Consider the following 22988-nt stretch of genomic DNA (forward strand, 5'->3'; position numbering starts at 1 on the left):
GAATTAAAGGTGTGAGCCACCACCGCCCGGCACACTCAATCCTTTCTATAAGCATCTTCCTAGACTCTTATTCTTGATTCAGATGTTTTGTCTACTCTCAGTTCTATCTCTTACTGTCATTTCCTGGAGTAAGCTTGTAGATGCTATCCTCCTCCTTCCCTTTCCCTTACACTGGACCCTATCTCAAGGTATGTTAGAAATGAGAGAAGGAAAAATAAACATGATTCTTAGAGTCCCCTGCTATGTCAGCTACTCGTGATTGGTATCTTATAGACGCCTGTTCATTTTATATGTTTTGTGACCCAATTCTTTATTTTTCTCCTCATTTTTCTCTTTATACACTTGTCTTCTTAGATATTTGTTCAAGTGTGTCAGCCAAAAGGAGGTACTCGTATGGATAATCAGGAAGACAATGGCCTATGCTTCTTATAAAATAACAGGCTGAGCTCAGCCTTTATAACTCTCAAACTTGTGACATCTGTAGCTTCAATTTTATCATTCATCATTTCTGTCCTCCACGACACTAATGGAAATTAAAATAAACAAACCTGTGCACATAAGAAGTGAAAAGGCCCTCTGTGGTGGCAAATTTTACACAAATTGCAATGTGAATAAAATATCCCCATGTTTTTAAACAGGTCATCCATTCCGGGCCCAAGGGGGTCCTGCAGTTAAAAGGTGGAGAGGTTTCATTAGTTGGCAGGAGAGAGTTCAAATGGCAAACGAGAGTCGAACATCATTATATATTTGTGAAGATTAAGTGCGGCTTGTGTTTCCCCCGTTCGAAGGTTTGCAAACGGAACCCGACACAAAATGTACAGGAAGATAAACTGGAGAGGAACACAGCTTGTCAGAGTGATTGATGGGGCTGGTGTTCACCCAACGGTGTTTGAAAATGTAGATACCCTTAAATAAATGATGCTGTGTGAGCCGTGCCAGCCTAGGGAATTAAGAGGACGTTATTGCACTTTGAGAAAGAGCATAAAGCACAGCTACCAGTTCTGACGATAGGGACTCTGTACTTTGCACGGAGCCTCGCGGTGCATGCACTCTGCCAGAATGCGTGGTATCGTTTTGAGTAACAAGGTTTCCCAGTATGAAGAGGTGGAGGCAAATCAATCTCCAAGCGGTTCCTGGAGGTGACTCTCAAGATTGCAAAGTCAGCAGCATCGCTTTCTAGAATACTTTAGGAATCCTCCCCCACAACATTTCTTTCTACCACTTTGCTGTTGGTACAGAAACAGAGATTCAACCTGAATTTGCAAAATAATAGGGGGAGGGTTAAACACAAGTTGCAAAGATTGAAAATCATTTATTAACAAGGTAAAGTGGTCTGAAATGGTTATAAATTAGGAAACACTTTTTGTCTGAATCCACAATGTATACCAGTTGATTTATTTATACTTTGAGGTTTCAACAAGAGACACATACACTGACAGATACATAATTTATGAAACAAGATTATACTTTATGTGATATTTTAAAAATTGCATTTTTACTTAACATAAGTTAGTAGTTTGAGCATCAGGGAGTAATTATCTCTAACATCTTTACAATTGTTGAGAAGGCTCTGCTATGCATCTATGTGAATTTTTGTTGCACATTTAACCTCACCCCTCACTTATATAAATAGCACCACTGAGCTAATAATGTCAAGATCTTGTGGTAGAATCCTAATTGTTTAAGTTGGACAAATGTCTTGAAGAAGAATTGCTAGATTAATAAGTCTGACATTTTCTGTCTTTGTATTTTCTGTCTTATGTATCTATTCATACATAAGTAGGATCCAAAAAGTTCCTTTCCTAGTCTTTTGCCACCATTGAATATTATCATTAAAAACCAAAAACAAACAAACAAGCAGAAAGCCTGGCACTGATTTGAAAGGCAAAAGTTTGCATTGTGCTGTTGTTTAAACTTGGAATCTTTGGCAGTTTATAAACCTGGATGCTTCATCAAGTTATCTGAGACACCACTTTAAAAAATTGTTTTGTAGATATGATATTTATCTATGAGTCTTCTGCAATTAATTATTAAAAGTTATTTCTCATACATATAACAAACAATTTTATCTTCAGTTTTCTGTTAATTTTTCTTCTTTTACCTATAAAATGACATTTTTTAATTCAATAAGTTTTGGTATTTTTCTTTCCCTGTAGTTTATACGTGTAGTTTTCACGTATCATGGCTGCATATTTTGTTCTTATGGTTTTGTTTTTCATTTTACTGTTGTTATTATCACCTCTTTTAAATTTTATTTTGATGTTCCTGATAATGGAAGACAGTATGTTTTTCTCAGTTGATGGATTAATTTTATTAGCATTTTTAACAGATTCTGACTGCATATACACACATACATATATACATGTGCCTAGAAGTCCTACTTCTATTCTGATTTGCATTTTCCCCCATTGCTTAGTATATCTACAGCATCACCAACTAGGTGAATTATCTGATTTTTAGGGACTTTCATGACATCTCTATATAATATTCATTTTTTAAAAATTAATAAATAAATTTTCATTTTGTTGCAAAGTCAGTCTTTTTCAATATTATAGGGTAAGTATAAATTTCATATCAAACTTGTACATCCAATACAACTATATTTTTTTTAAGTAAAAATTAAGCTTCTCTCTATGTAATACCCCCACCACTGACCTCTCTTTTTCTTGATGCTTTCTGCAAGCTTTGCAAAACTAAGCCATGACAGTCTTCATGGAGCATACTGACTCTTAAGTTCCATGAGACCCTTATGTGATACCTCAAAAATGGATAAAGCATTAGTCTGCCACAGGTACTTCTTAGACACAATATATAATCATTAATTATAGGAGACTATGATTGTCCTACGCCATTGACACTCAGCGGTATCCTGAAATCAGAGGCTTCAGAATCACCTGTGAACAAGGTACAAAGCATTATTATCCATCCCCACTAGAAACCACACTCTGGGAGGGGCCCAGCAGCCTGTACTTCAAGAAACTTTTAGTGGCTCCATGTATGTTAAAATTTGAAAAACAATCTTCTGCATCATAATCAGGTCTTCTCTGTAGATTATGGTTTCTTCGGGCTACCCAAATGTTCAGATTACTTGGAAAGGGAATTTCAGTTTGTGGATAAGTTTCTCCAACGATGGACAAAAGGCAGTGCTTCACTGGATAAAATGTAAATGTGACTCTTTAATTCCCCAAATTGCATCATATTGCTGGATAGCATAATTTTATTGGCAGGTGATTACAAAAGCTTATTTAGTACCAACTGCACACAAGTTTATGCACTAAAATGCCAAAATTCCTTTTAGTAAAGACTCACTGTGAACATTACTACTCTCAAAATCTATTATAATTGTATTGTATCAATGTTCTTGAAAATACAATTATAAAAGAATCTGATATCTACTCAAAAGAAAGTATCTTCTGAGACTGGTTGGAAAGATGAACATTCTTGCTTAGTTGCAGTGAACTGTTCTCTGCAGCTTTGTGCTCTTCTTTTGCAGTTTGACCCCAGAAATAATGTTATTTCCAGTTGCTAATCCAAGTCCAGTGCCCTTTTGTAAAGGCAGATTGTTGTCAGGGGCTACATCCTGAGAGACGGTTATGAGGGAAATGGTCACTAGATGCTGCCGAGAGCTCCTTTCAAGCCATTCATTCTTCAGATACACAGGTCACAGAGTCTCTCCTTGGACATGCTTTAATCAAGTTGTTCCCCAAGAATAGGCATCTGTATTTATAATCTCGTTGGCATAGATTTATGTACATTTATGTTCAGATGTACTGAAATATAACCAATGTACTGGGTACAGAGTTTAAAAGGGAAAACAATAAGATAATCATTTTCTCTTCTTTGCTTATATTCGCCGAGCCTTTTTTTTGTATATTTCATATTTCTGTTTTTAATTTGGACAGATTTGACAAATAAGGCAGCAAACTTGGTGTTACCATATGTTATCTATCTAATCAGCTGTTAGCGGCCTCATTTATAAAAAGGGATAGACAACTCTGCTTCACAAGGATATCAAGATTAGCTAGTGGAAATACCACATTTAAAGCATTTAGAATAGTTCCCTATCTGGTTATGAGCACATGCCCTCTTTTTCATTCTTTGCTGTGTTTAGACGTAGAGGCAGAAGCATATCTCGTCTTCCTTATCTAAGTAAAGGCCTTGCTGTATAGCTCAGGCTGCCTTTGAATCTGCTGTGTAGCCCTGGACTTCTCACACTTCTCAGTCAGCCTTGGAAACACTGGAAACCCCAATACTGCAAATCATCTTTATATATGGTGACGAGTTAACATCCACACTAGGTTACATGTACAGTTCCCATTTTAAAAAAAATGTCAACTCTTATTTATAGAAGAGGAAATAAGCAGGGCACCATGACGCATGTTTGTGATTCCAGTGCTTGCAAGGTTGCATCAGGGTTTCTGGATCCATACCTAGTTAAGCATCAAGACTCTAGATCAGTGGTTCAGAACCTGTGGTCATGACCCTTTGGTACAGTCAAATATTTTTTTTTTCACAGAGGTTATCTAAGATCACCAGAAAATGCAAATATTTATATTGCAATTCATAAGAGTAGCAAAATTACAGCTATGAAGTAGCAATGGGAATAGATTTATGTTTGGGGGTCACCACAACATGAAGAACTTAAGAAGGCTGAGAAACTCTGCTCTAGACTTTTTCAAAGAGAAGATTAAAAAAAAAGAAAAGAAAAAAGAAAGTAAAGAATTCTAGGCAAAATAAAACCAAAATGTCTAGGACTCTTGACAGAAGTTTACTGCACGTAACAGTGTGTATTTGTTTCATTGTGGTGCCAGAGGGTGCTAAGAATAGGATAAAGTAAAGGATGGACGTAGTAAGCTCTCTGGAGGCCACTTGCCTATAGGTATGATTCTGTTTGTAGCTATGGTAAAGGGCTGTAACTTGTACTTGCTGGTGTTTCCAGAATGCACCTTCCAGTTGTTACTTGCAGGTCCGTGTTCAGTGTGGTAGAGCAAGGACACATCTCATGAGGACATGCTTGGCCCGGATCCAAGTGAGAAGCCTTAAGATGCTCACTAGAAGGTTGGTCTGTAGACGTCTTACCATATAGAGAAGGCCATACATAGTCACACTGATACCATCATAGGAGTGAGTCAGGTGAGGTGATTCTGGAGGGAAGACGATTGGAAATAGAGCACCATTAATTATCACATGTGTGGGACTCAAGCACAAAAATTACGTAGACAAAGAACACTAAGTAATCATTATAGAGGTCAGCTAATAAGAGAAGGCTTTGTAAAGGCAAGTCATGGCAGACACAAAATAAAATTCCTTCCCTCAATCATTGCAAGATGACAGTTCTATAATGAAAGACCAGCTGAAAAGAGAAAAGCAAAACAAAATTATCTAGGGATGTATTATGAAATGAAAGCACAAGGAGAAATGATCCACTGACCCAATGAGGATGTGTAGTTCTACATTTATTTTCAATAAATAATAGACAGGCATCAAGCTCTTTGAATTAGCCAAAATGGAGTTCTTGCTCTACTGGCAAGAACCTGGGCTGCAGGGAGGAATCCAGGCAGGCTTACTTGTATGCATTCTCCTTGGCTTTTTAACACCCTTCCTTCACTCTGTTGATGGGGAAAGACAGTTGACATGTGGAGTCTTATGACCTGTTTTCAACAGAGACAACTCAGAGAATGATCTCTTGAAGATTTGATGGCTAGTATTAAGGGAGAGGAATTCTAGTTTCTATGACAGACTTCATAGGAATGGCGGGAAGGGAGGTAGCAGAAAACCATAGAAATGTTCCTTATCAGGCCTCTGCAAGTCACCAACAGTCATCTCTTGACATTGTTAAGGAATTAGTTCCACAACCATCTTTCTACCCTTCCACCTGTTAAATGATGCAGACATTCGGGTTCTTAATATAAAATGATATAGTGCTTGCGTAAAACTCATACACGTCTTCCTATGTAGTTTAAATCATGTCTAGATCATGCATAATATCTAATAAAACTTGAAAGAAGTTATATGAAGCTGCTTTATTGCATTGTTTAAAAACGATTAGAGAAAATCTGTAATTCCATGTAAATGTTTCTTTTATTACATACTATTATTTAGCTAAAGTCGACTGATATCATGGGTGCAGAATGCATGGACACGGACAGCCACCAGGAATCATCATGCCAGGGTTTGATAGCTTGCAGCAGTAGTATTTTCTGAGCACTGAGTCATTAAACAAATGATAATTTCACATTTTCAAAGATATAGTTGAGGACAGAGGATGAGAAGGAGGGGACAGAAATCAGAAAACTGGCCAGAAAGCTACTGTACAGCTTCCTAAGTATAAAAGAGAAGTAATGAAAGACCATCAACTGGCAGCGGCAGATTCTCAGGCCTAGTGTCCTCTGGCAGGGGTTTATTGTCATCTTTTTCTCATTTTCTTTGTCAAAACTTGGCACAATGTTCCCAGCATACCAATGTCGCAATCAGAATCTAGCTGTTCTGAATACTCCCCAAATTTCTACAGAGATTAATGCCTCAGAGATTACCCGGCCTATATATAGGGACAGTTATTAAACAAAGATTCTTTCAAGCATAATCTTGAATGAGAAAATATACTGTTAGTTTCTGGGACAGAAAGCAAACTGTTTGCTGGGAAACCTGCTGAGACTGTCTGCTTCTCATTGTCCAATCGCTGGTCAGTATTTGGCAAGGTTGCACCATTTCTTCTAATTGCCACATTTTGCTTCCATCCCAATGATAGTTTACTATCATCTCCCTGACTATGTACTCTAATGATGCTTAGCTAGACGTCTTTGGGAGGTCTGTGTTTATTGTGTCGCAATAATAAGTTAGGATAAAGATAAGGGGTATTCCGAAGGTGTCTTATTGCCACTTATTGCAACTTCCATCACCCTTTTCTGTTTGCCAGATCTCCACATATTACTTTATTCTATAGATACAAAGTAGTCCTTTCCCTGTTTATACCAGCACATTGGTCAACAGCAGTCATTTCCTTCATGAACGAGCATCATCTTTGTTATCCTTACAGTTTTTGAGTCAAGCTGTGCATTGTGGCAGTCTGTAGTATCTGTAATATATGTAAGTGACTCTGTAGTCTTGGCTTTTAACACTCCTATCCCATTATGTGATCAGGTCTTGAGTTGCACTGTGCGCTTATGGCTGTTACTCAGCTCCTCATGTAGAGATCAGGCTTGCAGTATTAATGATTCACCCACGTAGGTGAACCCTTTCCCTTTTGTTCACTCTTTTACATCCTTGCATTTTAGTGTCAGGTCTGACAATGCACTCCCCTTACTAAGATAGCTTTGCCTTCCGTATTCTTGACAGTAGGATTGGCTATCATAGCTAAGCTTTGGTATTGATGTGGTTCAGTGAATTCTGTGGTTTTCCAAACTCAGACTCTGTAAAGTCTGCTTGGAGGAGGAAAAAGTCAAGAAATACAACAGTTCTTATAACTGCAGAAGTGGCTACAAAACAGGCATGAAATGAAAATTTCTGTTTATAGTGTGTTTGCCAGCCACTGAATGGGATATCTCTTAGAAGAACAATAATCTCAATAGTACTAATACATATTCAGTAAAGACTACTATTTCAAAACCTTACTTTTAATCTCTTTTTCTACTGTAGACAAACATTTATTTTAGTCATTTACAAAGGATTGTGTGTCTAGGTTTTAAGCAAATTTTATTAAACCAGTTTTGTTACTATACTCTTAATTTCATTGAGCACTTAATTTTTCTATTCTTGTTTCTCATAGTTTTAATATTAAAATATTCCATTTTACTATTCATTAGTACAGAAATTTGTAATTTATAAAAGGAGACTGTAATATTATTGTTGAAATAAGGAAGCGGCGGGGCTGCGTCCCCAACACCCCGGCCGCTTGGCTAGCTCATGCCCGAAATAACAACACACAAACTGTATTCATTTAAGAACTGCTTGGCCCATGAACTCTAGCCCTTACAGGCCAATTCTCGCACCTGGACTAGCCCATTTCTCATGATGTGTGTAAGCACCCCAAGGTGCGCTTACCAGGAAGATTCTAGCCTAAGTCCATCGTGGGTTGCAGCTGCCTGGGAGAGCAGAGCATGGCGGCTGTCTGGTCCCTCTGGAAGCAGGGCAGAGTCTGACCTCACTTCCTCTTCCGCCCAGAATTCTATTCTGTTTACTCCTCCCATCTATGTTCCAAGCCATGAGGCCAAGCAGCTGGTTTATTATAACTTAACCAATGAAATCAACAGATTGATATATGATACTCCCACATCACTTCCCCTTTTTCTGTTTAAACAAAAAAAGAAGGCTTTAACTTAACATAGCAAAATTACATATAACAAAACAGTTATCAAGTAAAAATTACAATAATCTATATCATAACTAAGGAAAACTATAACTATAACTAGCTATTCTTAACTCCATCAAAGACTCAAGAAAGATACAATATTACCTAAGCAAACAAGAAATAAACAACTTTCAAACTCTAGAAATGACAGAGACATCTCGCTGCCTGGACAGTCACCCAAAGTTCCTCTATACCGTTGGGGCATCCATCTTCGGCCTACAGGCCCATAGTTTCCAGCAGACATTTCCACAAAGCAGGAAATTTCAAAGGCAGTCACTATCTGCTTGTCCTGAAGAATGTCTTGCAGACTCTTTCATGAATCAGGAACCCCGAAAGATCATCTCACCTTTAGGCAAGTTCAGCAGTCCTCTCTCTGCGGGTTCTCTGTGTCCAGTTTATGCCATAGTCCAGGCAAGAGCAGTTTCTTGCCAAATGGCTATCAAACTCCATAAGGATCCTCTTCGATGCCCATCTTCCTCTTGAAGTAGATTGGTGCTGCCAGGAGCAGAGTGTCTCATTGTCATGAAAAGTCCTAAGTTATTAAAACATTTAAAATGCCATATTCTATAATCTTTGAAAAATATGAAGAATGCCTATCTAAAATATATCTATGCACATCTAGAAAATCTTAACTAACATGACTACAAACTTAATTATTATTAATGATTATTCATTAACAATCTATATACATTACAAAATAAACCTTAAATTTAAATCACTAAAGCAAAATCCATATCAATGTAAATTATTCATACCTATATCATCTCCCTCTTTAAATGTAAAAGAACATTTATAAACAATATTTGGGAATATGGGCGCAGATTTTTCTCTCCAAACTGCTTCCTGCTGAATGGGGGCGTCGTTAATTAGGTCTTTCATGGTATAACCTGTGTGCTAGTTTCATCTCAGTTGGCAGTTGAGCGAAACAATTTTCTGAAGGAGTTCACAGCAACCGTTCAGGAGGGTGTGGTCCATCATACCATATCGGAATAGAAGAAATGAACAGGGTCTCATCCTCTGTGAAAACAAAATAAGAAACTCCTTTGAAAGCATCAAGTCCTTAGATCCAAATATCAAAGTCAAGGCATTAAAATCTCTACGCTGGATTAGTTCAGCAGCATTTATAAACAAATATCTTTTAGCATCTGTTGCTCCTTCCTCAGCATTCAAACAATTCAAAGAGAGCATAATAGCATACAGTATCAAGATTCTCTGTGTATTTTCCATCTTTGTGAGCTTTATTTTAACCTCTATTAAGTTTATTTTTACTTTCATTTTATATTCTCTGTATCTCTGTCCTGGAATAACTCTGTAGACCAGGCTGTCCTTGAACTCTCAGAGATCTGCCTGTCTCTGCCTCCCAGGCATTGGGATTAAAGGTGTTTGCTACCACACCTTGAACTCACAGAGATCTGTTTGTCTCTGCCTTCTAGGCACTGGGATTAAAGGCGTGTACTACCACACACAACTTCTCTTTTTCTTACTTTTTTTTAAGAACTTTTAACTTTTAGCTTGCATATATTTTTAACACACTGTAAATCATTTAAAATTTTCTTTGTCTTTGAATCTCTTTACTGTATATCTCTCTTTTTCTGACCACACGAGCCTTTAAATTACTGAGCAATATGAGTAGGATTAAAGCCGTGGCTTTGCCAGCTAGATCCAGTACATTCCTTAGCTTTCCAGCCTCAAGGCGGATATACAGGCTGTAGCCTTGTATATAGCCACAACTCTATGGCATTTCAAAGTCCCTGCCAGCAAGCGAGCTTCAGCAGCCTGTGCTTGCAAACCACACGAACCGCCTGCGTAAAAGAGTCAGAGTTTGCCGTGGCAGGACAGCCCAGAAAGCCGGCATTTTTAAGTGGCACAGCTTTTTTCCTGCTACAGCTGAAAATCGAAAAGCATGTGTTCAGCTTTTCGTCAACACCATTTAAGTGCTTTGTGGCAGGACCTTAATGAGCTGCAGGGTTTTGCAGCTGAAGCTGAGTCAGGAAGCCTCTCTTAGATGGAGTGCTTGCTTGCTTCTAACAAGCAGAGTAGACCCAAGAAATTTCTGCTACCAAGAAAACATGCTTTACTCTTTCCCAAGCTTTCTCAGGCTTTTTGTGGATTCAGTTAGCCACACGTCTGGGCGCCATATTATGATATTTATGATTTGAGTTTTGACCATTATTACTAGCTCATAACTCTTCCCCAAAGACAAGGCATAGAAACTATACTTGCTCTTCCTTAAATCAGGTAATAGAAAGTCTAATCTTTTTGCCTGCCTTTAGCTAGTAATAAAGAATTCTATGATATGTCTTATCTAATAGGAGGTCATAAGACTCTCATTTCAGAGTGTTGCTGCCCCATTCCCCAGAGGAAGTAGGGCTGCATAGAAAGAGCAAAAGGGCTGCGAAAAGGTCTGTTGCTAAGTCTCCTGACCCATCCTACCAGTTATGTCTATGCAATGCAGCCTTTGTATAAACCAAAAGGACACGCTTCAGAGAACTCAATGCATGACGGTGCGTGTCTCCTAGAGTAAAGAGAGGCTGCACACCATTTCTTATATCCTGTGCCCTATGCATGTCTTCAGCTACGGGTTTTTTGTTTGTGTCTGTAGTATAACTCTTAAAAATCCAGTAATATTTTCCCCCAAATTTAACCATATGCCCATACAAATTAACCCAAGGGCAAGAGAGCCCTGACTGACACCTGATCTAATGGAAGCACTGGTTAAAACATCCCTAGACTGTGACTAGCATCTAAAAGGCCATGACAAGCCTTGTCTTAGTCACTTTTCTATTGCTGTGAAAAGACACCATGCCCAAGGTAACTTCTAGAAGGAAGTGCTTATTTGGGATTTAGAGTCTCTGAGGGTTAAAGTCCATGACCATCATTGTAGGAAGCACAATATCAGGCAGGCTGTCATGACCCTAGATCAGTAGCTGAGAACTCAAATCTTGAGACACAACCACTAAGCAGAGGGAGCTAACTTGCAATGATGTGATCTTCTGAAAACTCAAAGACCACCTCCTGTGACCTACCACCTCCAACAAGGTGATACTTCCCAGTCCTTCCTAAACAGTTCCACCTACTGGAAACCAAGTATTAAAACATATGGGCCTAAGGCAGACATTCCTGTTCAAACTACCATTGTCCAGCAGACAGATACTTCAACATGTGGACCCTTACTCTCTCCAATCAGCTCAGGTCAGAGCTGATCCGATTAGAAGATGCAGGATGAATTGCTGGCTACCTGATGGGAAATCTGCATGCCGTATGAAGCTGTACAGTCTTCTATGCTGACATCATGGTGAGAGTAGAACAGAAACCCCACTTCCCCATAACGCGATGACCTTTAGCATGATACGCTGAGGCAGGTTTCAAAGAGAGATCACATGTGGTTCTGAGAAATATATTATGTGTTCCAAGAAGGATTTCGGGAACCTGGAAAGCTTGGAGTCATGTGACCACAAAAGAACTGGTAGGAAGACTTCATCACAACTTAGAGGTCCAAAGCATGAAAAATAAACACCTGGAGTCCTGATCTCAGACTCCTCTGGTTAAAGAAAAAAAAAAGTGACAATGCTGTGTAAAAATTAACCCCTAACAAATAGAAAATGAAATCCCTTAGATTATATTTGTAATCTACTTAAGGATTTATTAAGTACCAAAACTGATGAGAAAATAAAAGAAGCAAATACATTCCAACAGTATCCAAAATACACAACGAAAAGTGTCTAAGCTCATTCTGTCCAATGAAAATAGTCTGTTGGTAGGATCGTTAATACAAATACAATGACAAGGATGTTCTTGTTGTTTTACTCTGTGAAATGTTCATTCATTTCTGGGTATGCCTCCATTTAAACACATAGCCCACTGAGACTAAATGGGAGGCTAGTGTTTAGCTAGGAACTGACCTGAGCCCTTTCTTTTTTTAATAAGGACTCTGCAGTAAAGCAGGGAAGATCCACCTCATTCAAGTTCCTACCCTGCATGATGAACACTGGAGAGGCAGACTGGAAACATCTCTGTGTCCTCAAATGTCCCCCTCTGATCCTTATCTCCAGATTGTGGGGTTGTGGCTGACCCAGGAGGGTCTGTGCTCTTGAAAGAACATCATCAGTAGCTCAGTGAGGTCATAGGTTGCATAAGAGAGGAACGGAAAATCCAAATGACTAAATCTGTTCTCATCTCTCCAGCAGGATGGTGAAGTTGCTAGACAGGAAGCTTAGTTCATGCCTTGGGAGATGAAAACCAAGCTGTGCTGACAGGAAGGAGGGAATAAATGAGCACTGACAACTTTGAATTTCTACCACTGCTTGGTTTTGGCATCACAGTTCTGCTGATACAGCAGTCTTCCTCTACTTCCCTGGGTTGCGTATCTGTTACTGGAAGGTTGAGTCATGCATGGGTGGAAGGAAGACATACTGTCTCCAAGTCTTCTTTACTCTGTACTCTTGGTCCAAAATCTTCCTTAATGTATTCCTCATTGTAATCTACACAGATGGTCGGGCTGAGCAAACTTCTCTGTTGCTTTGGTGAAAGCTTCAGGCACATCAATCCCTTAAAAACCCCATCTACTGAGGACCATAGTGGATCTAGACTAGTGCTCATAAGACACAATTTTTACTTGAAATCTCAAAGGCTTGAATGGGTGCTTTTCTGCTTTATTGAAATTTATAAACTTATAAGTATAGTAACTCAAGTCCCAGATTCCTGCATGGGAGCAGCTTGTGGCTGGGGCTTCCCCTCCCTTTGCATGACATTTGTCCCTGTTTTTTTTTTATCCTAATACTCCTTTACCCTGAGCCAGGGATTACCTCTGTGCAGTGTGTCTTCAGTTTAACCCCAGACTTACTCTTCCCCTCCTTCTTCTCTCTGCTTAAATAATCTGGTCAATATGGATTGTCTCATGGGGATCCTTCCATCTCCTGGTTTGATCAGTGGGCATTTATCAGGAAGTACAAAGAATGTGGAAAATAAAGGCACTGTGTTTGCTTCTTGCTGCTGTCTCCATACTGTTAGCCCCTCTTTCATGATTTTGTCTTCCTAACCTTGCAGCCCTCTCCTTAAAGACCCTGAAGAGTGCCACAGACCTAGGACTGCTTATTCTCCTATACCTTTGCCAATTGTCACACAGCTAAACATTTCACATGCTCAGTTTGGAAGTGCCATCTGTTTCTTAGAGGGACACTAACATGCCTAGTTGTCCACATAATTGTTGATCATACTTGTGCAGGCTTTTAACGTCCATCTCAAAATGAATTCATTTTAAGGTGCAGAACGCAATCATGAAACAGCATAGGAGTGCTCTACATGTCAGAATCACCTTTGCAGGGGAGAAAATGTAGCATAACTAAATGGAAGCCCTTTTAACATCTACATTACTACCTTTTGACATATGAAGAATCCCTGGAGAACCAATCTCTAAGAGAACCTAATCATCAATGTTGATATAGAGCAGAAAGAAATGGGGGTTACTGAAGGTCTCTAGCAGCTAATGAAGACTTATCAGTAACAACTTTACCATGGCCTTGGCCATGACCCGAGTACAGAAGACCTTCATCCCAATACACAGCTCCACTTAGTTAAAATTTTAATGCTGTTGTCACTGGTGTCGGGGGTTAAGGTCAGCTTGCAAGTCCCAAACACCCAGTGAAACAGGCTCAGTCTCCACCATAGTAATCTGATCTTGTCTGTCTTTTTCTTCCCTTAAATTCACTCAACTGTAACGTTCAGAGGTGTTGTTCTTGCTTGGGGCTTTTGTAGGAAATGAAGAGTGAAGGGCTTGCCAGCACATAGTTGATACCACAGGAAGGAAAAATTTACAGACATTTCTGCATGTTGGTCAGAACACAAGGGATCCAGGGGTTCACTAGGTCAGACGAAGCTATTGTGAAACCTGGCATTGTTCCTTTTTGACCTTATTAAAAATGTCACAATCCATATTGATTCATAAATTATGTATTTATAACGTTGACACATGTGGAATGCATCATACCCAAGCAGAGAAAGAACTCCATTAACAAAAGACGTGTTTTTCATAAAAGTTCTTTAATCATGTGTGGTGTTTTTGGATGGTGCCTTGGTTACATCTCTCAAAGCCACCCACACCCACCATTCTGATAACAGAGCACATTTTTTAAATATCCGTTAAAATTGTTGTGAAAATGACTTAGTTATAGCTGAAGAATCTTTCTACTTGATTGTTTATTTTGAAGAATGTTCTAAATGGCCATGAGAAGAGAAGGAATATTTCGGAGGGTGCTCTGTTCTTCTCACCATCTGACCTCTTTTCTTGGTTTCTTTTCCCTTCTGTTTTTCTACAGAGTATCACACTCCACAAGTCTAGAGGCCCCCTTCCCTTTAAATAGCTTTCTTCTCAAGGCTTCAGTCATTCTCCCACATGTATCACCATTTAAATATACCCCCATCTCTTCTGTTTCATGTACTCTTGATATGTAATCTCAAATTCCTTCTCCAAAATGATAGACTAAATGCCATATAAAGCAGAACCTTACACAGAGAGGCAATCCAAACAGACAAATGATAGCGGTACCAGCCTGTTTATGAGCACTTTCGGAAGGTGTCTCTGAACCCACCCCCACAGATGACTGCTGAGGCTCTAGTTAGAAGCCATGAGCTCCTCTGAACACAAGTCCTGAGACAAGATTGGTCCCCCATACCTCTGAAGCATAATCCTTCCATCATCTCAGCTCCAAAATGACCAACTCAGTGAGAGTGTTCTCCTGCCCATAGGACAGCTCTCTGGACTTCGTGTGTCTGCCATATATGTACTCCCAGTTAACAAATGTCACATCTGTGTACAACTAGGCCCTTGGGAGTGTACACACATGTCTTTTTTTTAAAAGGAAGTTTGTATTTATGGATGCAGATGTGTATGTGTTTGTAGCACTGGGAGGAGAAACTAGGGTCATATGACTGCTAGGCAAACATCCTGTCACCAAGGGACATCTCCAGCCTTGAATTGAGTTTAGTTTGAGGTAGGTACTTCCAAGTTGCCCATGCTGACCTCAAACTTGCTATATAGCCAGGGCCGGATTTGAACTTGTTATCTTTCCACCTCAGCTCCCTAACTACCTGGAATTATAGAGATGGGCCACCATCTATCTATCTATCTATCTTTCTTTCTTTCTTTCTTTCTTTCTTTCTTTCTTTTTTATAAAAATCTTTTTTTTTTCTCTCTCTGGATATTTATATACTGGGTGTCTCCAAATGAACATACATTGCTTATTCACAATAACTCTTAAAGTGACATTTCTTCTACAATGTACTTATTTTGTCTTTTAAAAATGTTGTATTAGTTCTTTGAGAGTTTCGTCCAATGTGTTTTCCTCGTATTCACCTCTCCTACAACTCCTCCCAGACCTATGTGCCTGACTTGTGTACAGAGCATTGCCACCTTATGGGGAGCTACACTTCAAGAAAACTGTCTCTCCCTCTCCCAGATAATAGTGCCTGCTATCACTAGCCCCTTGGCTTGTGGAGAGAATTTGTGCCCATCCCCTCTCTATGTTGGGACATGTTCTGGCTCAGGCTTACACAGGCCATGTGTATATTATTGCAACTACTATGAGCTCTTATGTGCACCTGTCCTGCCATGTCTGGAAGATCCGCTGCCTTTGGCTCTTAGGCTCATTTGCCCCCTCTTTGGCAATCATCACTGAGATTTTGGAGGAAGAGGTGTGATGTGAATGTCCCATATTATGGCCGAGCTTCTCCAGTCTCTATTCTCAGTGCTTTGCCCAGTAATAGGAGTTTTCTGATGAGGGTGGACAATTGTATCAATTTGAGGGTTTTACAATAAACAATTAGGTGTCTTCTTGATGCTGTGTCCATTTAGAAGAATATTAATAATAGGCTCTCTCCTTAGGGCTGTGAGCTAGGTGCAGGTTCGGGGACAGCCATGGTGCATGATGTGTGTCTTACCTTGTAGAGTGTACCTTGATTTCAATCAGAGAGTGGTTAGTTACGCCCATGGTTGTTGTGATAATTCCAAACCGCTCACTGCTTCCCTCTCTCCCTCCTAGACTGTCACAATGCCTTCTCAGAGAATTTCCTTATTTCCTTTTTTTTTCTTTTTTCTTTTATTTTCTTTTTGTGCCAAGGTTGTAAATGATTCAGTTGCAGGTACCTCATTACTTTATGCTCCTCCACCCAGGATATACTTGCTTTCTGAAAAGGATTTTGTTAATCTGGTCTCTTGTTCCTGTTGAACTTCATGTTTTATCAACTCTATAATCCAGGTACTTACTTCTGAGTAACAGTCCCTTTGATAACTCACTGTTTTTGTTGCTTGCCCTTGGCTGGAAAGCACATTGTTTATCAATGTGTTCTATTCATGATTATCTGGCAGTCCAGGCATAATATTTAATGTAATTGGTGTCTCCTATTTACTAATGGATATTACATCATCATTATTTAGAGACTTTGCAGCTAAATTGGCATCTGATTAAGCATACGTGATTGAGGTTAAGAGCCTGCGAATGTCTGGAGAATACTTGATTGTAGTGTGTGCTGTGCTGTGTGTACGCTTTCTGCGGGTTGCAGGTGGCTTTCCATTCTGCTAATTGTCTGCTCTCTTTGCAGTTAAGGGCCCATTGACATCCTGAACTTCAGTGTTTCTTCCCACATACTAAGGGAAAAAACATTTACTTTGCCATGATAATCTGATGAAAAATAAACAACAACAACAACAACAACAAAAAACCCCGCAAGATCATTTTATGGCGTTAAATAAATGATTCTGACTCATGCATTCTTAACTTACTTTAATCAGGATAGTTTTAAAATCAAATGCATTATTTTAAATTTAAAGAACTGAGGATTGATGAACTGAGGATTGATGTTGTTATAGTTTTTGGAGGGCACAGAAAAAAAAGCACTCAAAAGTCGGTGTAGTTATAGTTCATTGACCTAGAACCTTTGGCATGTTCATCGTTAAACTCATCTAATTACCATGATGTCGGCTTCAATTTTAGCTTCATGGTAAAATCTCTTGTGAGTGGATACAGTGCAGTACATGACTAGGTCTTAGCCAATGAGTTATAAAAAGTAGCAAAAGCTTCCATTATAATCCCAGGCGTGTCTTCTGTCAGTGCTAACAGTGGCTTCGGTGTCAGTCTCAGTCCCAGAGTGAAGACATCAGGAAGCAGAACTTGCTAACTCTGTGACATGCAGAAGAAATAAAGCTTTGTGAGTTAGCATTGAGGTGTGTGAGCTCTTGTCTCCACTGCCTTGCCTGGCCTTGCCTGACAGGGACAAGTGTGAGTCCAGCCTCCTGTGTTCCTGGAAGGATGAGCTTCTGTGTCAGCTTAATCTTCTCATTCCTTTTGCATCTCTGTAAAAAAAAAATGAGTCTATTATTTAAATGCTGTCCTCTATAGCTTATTTTAAATGCCAGATTGGCTTTATCGCATTCTTGCATGAAGTTCTGCACATGCACATAAATTGTATCTGTCATTTATCCATCAATCAATCATCCATAGTCTTGTGTTCATTTAGTTACTTGTTTTGGAGTCAGGTTTTGATGTATATTCCAGGTTGGTTTAGAATTCACTATGTAGCCAAGAACAAGAAAACACCATACAAGTATACTGTATATATATAAAAAAATGTATTCTCAAAACAATAAAATAGAAAGTTTATCATATATATGTTTTAATAATAGTTATAAATCCTGATTTCATTCCTAATAAAGTCTCAGGTTGTTTTGAAAAAAAAAAATCCTCCTGCCTCAGCCACTCTCATGTTAATGTATTATTTTTAATAGGCGTTCATTTCAGTTTGTTACTAGGGCCTGGTGAGGTGCGTCACTGCATACAGACACTTGGTATACAGGTCTTATGACCTAAATGCCCCACCCAGAACCCACAGGAGAAGGTGAAAACCTACTCCCCAGTATTATTCTATGACCTCCACACATGTACACACACACACACACACCAATAATATATAGAAATATTGTTGCAAATCTGTAACTAAATTTCATTAATTACCTTTGTCAGGGATCATAAAAAAATTAGTGAAACTCTGCCCCTGCCCCCCCCCAAATTCTTTCATAGTGTTGCATGCCCAATTCTAACAGTATCTACTATTTTTTTTTTTTTTTTGATGGACTAGGGATATAGCTCAGTGGTATGTCAATGTATAATCTTTTTGATACTTACTGCAGTTTGAGCACTATCTTAGGGTTTCTGCTGTTGGAAAGGGACACCCTGACCATGGCAACTCTTATAAAGGGTAACATATAGTTAAGTTAGCAGCTTACCCTTCGGATGCTGAGTCCATTATCAGCATGGCAGGGAGCATGGTAGTATGCAGGAAGCCATGTTGGTGGCTACATCTTCATCAGAAGGCAAGAGGAAGTTGCCTGTGACACTGGGCAATATCTTGAGCATAGGAGACCTTAAAGCCCACCCACCAGAGTGACACACTTCCTCCAACAAGGCCATCCCTAGTCCAACAAAGCCACACCTTCTAATAGTGCCATTCGAGAGCCTGTGTGGGGTAATCACATTCAAATGACCACAGACACTTTACTTTCTCCTTTGTGGTTTTAAAATTTTTTAGTGTAAGATAAATAAACTATGCTTTATATAATTTGTCTGAATTTTCTTTCCCCTTTGACTAAACCAATACCTATGTTTTTATATACATGAGCTAGAGAACTTGCTTCCGTGACCAGTACCACAGCACATGCTGCTGTTCTTGGGAAACAAAGTGAAGCTAAAGTGATAGAAACATTTATGTTCTGGGATGGCAAATGTTAGTGCCTGTTAAGACCCAGGAGAGAGATGAGTAAAACAGGAGCTAGGGACTAAAGAAAGACATTGCAGGAATGTAAAAGGAGAAGAAACAATAGAGAGAGATAAGAAAGTGGGGAGGAAGAGAGACCAGAAAACAGAGAGAGGCAGGAAGGGTTTGCCTGACCAGAGGAAGGCTGTTGGCAGCATCAGCCTTCCCTTAATCCCTTTTAGGGATGTTTTCAAAAAATCAGCCAGAAATCTCAATCTTTACATCCATAATTTTAATCTGTTAAGTTTAAGAACCTAAGTCAGAAGCTTTATTTTTAATGCACGAATCTACATTGGAGAGTTAAGGACAATCGGATGTAGTTAGAATTCAGTCTGTTGTCTCTCCAGATAACAAGTCCAAAGAGACATGCAGATTCTCATGGGTAAAAGTTCAAAAGGTATGCACTGCTGTCACATCTGTGTGACCCAAGTGTGTTCTCAAACACACACACACACACACACACACACACACACACACCTTTCTGCCTTAATTATATCTTTTGAAACCTACACAACTGCCTCTTTCCGTATCAGAAGTCAGTAAGGTCGCCAAGAGGCTCGCTTGTCAGAACAGTGCCAACTTGGCATCTATGCAGTAGTAGCAAAAAGCACCAATAGGGCATACATAGCACATTGGCTTATAGCAAGTCAGTCACCAGAGAACCTTGCCAAACCTGTAGTCTCTAAACAATTCGCTTAATTGGCTCATCAGTGTAAAGTTGATTGCTTTAATGAAAAAGTAAACCCATTCTTGAAAGAAAACTGACGGAATTCTGACATTGTCCATTGAAGGCTGCTTGTTCTTGTCTTCGAAATCATCTAAACGTAGACATATGCAGATCACATACTTTACTGTGATGTCATACTGGCTCAGAGAGTGTTTTGAAGCCGAGGTTGTTTTAATGAGGAAAACTAATTATACGTCTCAAAGGGAGGGAAGGTGTTTGTAGAAAGAAAAAAAAAACTCATTCGCATTGTGGGATTGAATGCATCCTGTTCATGCTTATTTATAAATTATAATGTGGATGGCTCCTGGCAGACTCCAAGTATGGTTGCATTTGGGATTCTTGTTTCACGGGAGGATTCCTTTATGAAATGGGGATGTATAGTTGAACAAAGACTTTTTGTTCTATCTGCTTGTAAGTGCCGAGATAGCTCTTCATTTTTTTTTTTTTTGATATGTCTGAATGTCTCCTTCTTTCCAAACTTGGTAATTTTCAGGAGTCTAATAATAACTGAAAACCATTTTTAAAAACCTGCCAAGAGAGCCCACTTTTCTGTCTGATTTAACTAATGTAGCTATTAGATTTAATCTGTTTAGTTGGGGAAAAATTAGTTTGTGACTGGAAATGGCTGTCTGCATTAATTACATCCGAATGAACAGGACCATTTTTAGAACTGTTTTTTATTTCTATCAATTTTTTTTCTTTGCTTGGCTAAATATTTCCCTATCAGTATCAGTTAAGGATCGCAGAGAAGTTCTGAGAACCCAGTAGAGTATTTCCTATATACATTTATTGCGATTCTCTAGATAGAAATTCTAGAATCCATGGGACCAGAGACTGGCAAGTCTGCAGTCCACAGGGTCAGGCAGGGTAGGCAAGAAGCTGATCATTGCTGGGGTTGCAGCACAATTTTGTCTTCTTGAAGCCAAGCTCACGTTCTCTCTCAAAGTCTTGCAGATGGCTGTATGAAGCCCACTCAGATGTTCAATGATAACTTTTGCTTGAATCCAGCTGGCTGTAGATATTAGTTCTATCCACAAAACGCCCTCACAGCAATATCTCAGTTACTATGGGATTGAACAACAAATAGCTATAGCCTAGTTAAACTAGTACATCGTGATAACCATTATACCATTTTCCCATTTCCAAGGATTCTTCTTCAATGATCTGAGGATACCTAACTTGGAATCTGTCTTAGATTTGAACAAATTAGTTGTGTGTTCCTCATACTGTGCTCCTATGAGGTACCAGAGCATATGCCATTCATTTTTGGTTTCTTTAGCGCTTGTTATGACAGGTGGCATGTAGCATGTAGGAGATCAACAGAACAGCATTCTCTGGTGTGACTCACTGTGTCCTTTACCAAACAGTTGAGTGTGTAGATCCCATTTCCCCTCTTACCTATACTCCTACTATTGTTTAAGACAGTTCCTGATCTTGTATTGCATCTCCATGACATAGCTGGATGTGTTGTGATTGTTCACTAGTCCCCTGTGCTCTAAAGGCATGGAGGATATATGAGATTGTTTCTGGCTCTGAAGTGGTTTGAATGTATGTGAAGGCATAGGAATGTCAGCAATAAGGAATAGTGGGGAATATGTATGCAGAAAGGTTAACTAGGAGGATGGACAGGGAGAAACATCAAACCAGAATTATGCATATATTTTAACTAAGTATAGAATGGACAGAACATTTTACTGGTAAACATGGAGTAGACTAAACTTCAGTCTAGAGTATGCACACAAGGAGGCAAAATCCAATGTTTTGTTCTACAGTTGCAGCTTTAGAAATCAAGAAAGTTGAGGAACAGAAAGCACAATGCTTACAGTTGTCATATCAGTTCTATGACAAAAGTTCTCTCTCACCCTATGCATGTACTGAATTCTGATATTTTTGTCCAGGTTTAAAAAAAAAAAAACAGACTACTTTTCCCATAGAAACTGTATAACCTCAGTGAACTAAAGGGCTTTAGAAATAAGTGCCAGAAGTCTAGAGGTAACCCTTCCTTCTATTAGAGATTATGGGAAGCCTCATTCCAACTTCTTGCTCTGGTGTAGTCAAGTCCTCTGGAATTTGTCAAAGTACCCACAGTGCATGAAAAGATCCTCTTTAACTAGGCAGTGGCTTCCTTTCACAAACATGTTATTCCCACCATGTACCTGGGTTTTGGCTGCTACTATGGGAACAGGAGAGATGTTCACAGTTGTTAGGCAATGACCAAGGACAGAGAGTATCTGCTACTCTCCTCTTTTTTCAACACTGAGTAATTTTTTAACACAATTCCAACCATGTAAATTTTGTTAATAAAAAAGTATATAGAAACTGGAGAGTTGGTGCAGTGATTAAGAGTTTGTACTGCTCTTCTAGAGGATCTGAGTTGTGTGCCTGGACCCAATGTTGGCGCTTACAACCATCCGTATCTCTAGCTCAAGGGTATCTGATACACTCTTCTGGACTCTATAGCCCCCAAAAGGCACATAAAAAGTAAAAATATTTTTTTAAATGTTCAGAATTATTAAAGAGGTCACTCAAAAAGAACTAAGTTATGGTTATTGGGTATAGCCTAAACATTTTCAATGTGTTAGAAATAGTAAAGAAAAAGATCTTAAGAATGGAAGAAGCAAAACTGTTTGTACCTGATGCAATAGCATCAAGGTGCTTGAGCACACTGAGATGCTCTATCATAATGGAGAAGAGAAATAAACATGTGATTTTTCCACACATCAAAAAAAGAAGATGGGTCAAAATGGAAATAGTGAATATGAAGGGGTTTGTAGATATCAAGAAAAATGAAAGAGTAGAGACCTATATTCAGTATCAAGAGTTATATGGTTACTGGAACAACCATAAATACCATTAAATGTGGTTGATTCTGGAAAATTAAATGGGACATGTAAGTAGAAGATGTGCATAGAAGTTTTGACCTTCCATGCCCTTTTCCTTAAATTGTGCGCATATTGCATGTCAGTAATAACAATTAGTTATATAAGCACAGTCAAGTTTTAAAGTAAGGCCACTTCCAGTTCATCCCAATTAAATTTCCCTACATACCATGATTTGTTTGTATATAGCATGTCATTTAGATTTCATCCATTTATTTTAGGATAGCGACTG

The 22988-nt window shown here is 39.0% G+C and overlaps 1 protein-coding gene across 1 annotated transcript in view; it reads left to right on the forward strand.

Moving 5' to 3' along the window:
- The window catches only part of LOC126490199 (ADP-ribose glycohydrolase MACROD2-like), a 1491479-nt gene that overhangs the window by 533692 nt on the left and 934799 nt on the right, over positions 1 to 22988 (forward strand). The gene's annotated exons all lie outside the window — the stretch shown is intronic.

The sequence above is a fragment of the Alexandromys fortis genome, unplaced genomic scaffold (genome assembly GCF_014885135.2).
Source record: "Alexandromys fortis isolate MF-2015 unplaced genomic scaffold, M_Fortis_MF-2015_v1.1 scaffold_248, whole genome shotgun sequence".
NCBI classification, from domain to species: Eukaryota; Metazoa; Chordata; class Mammalia; order Rodentia; family Cricetidae; genus Alexandromys; species Alexandromys fortis.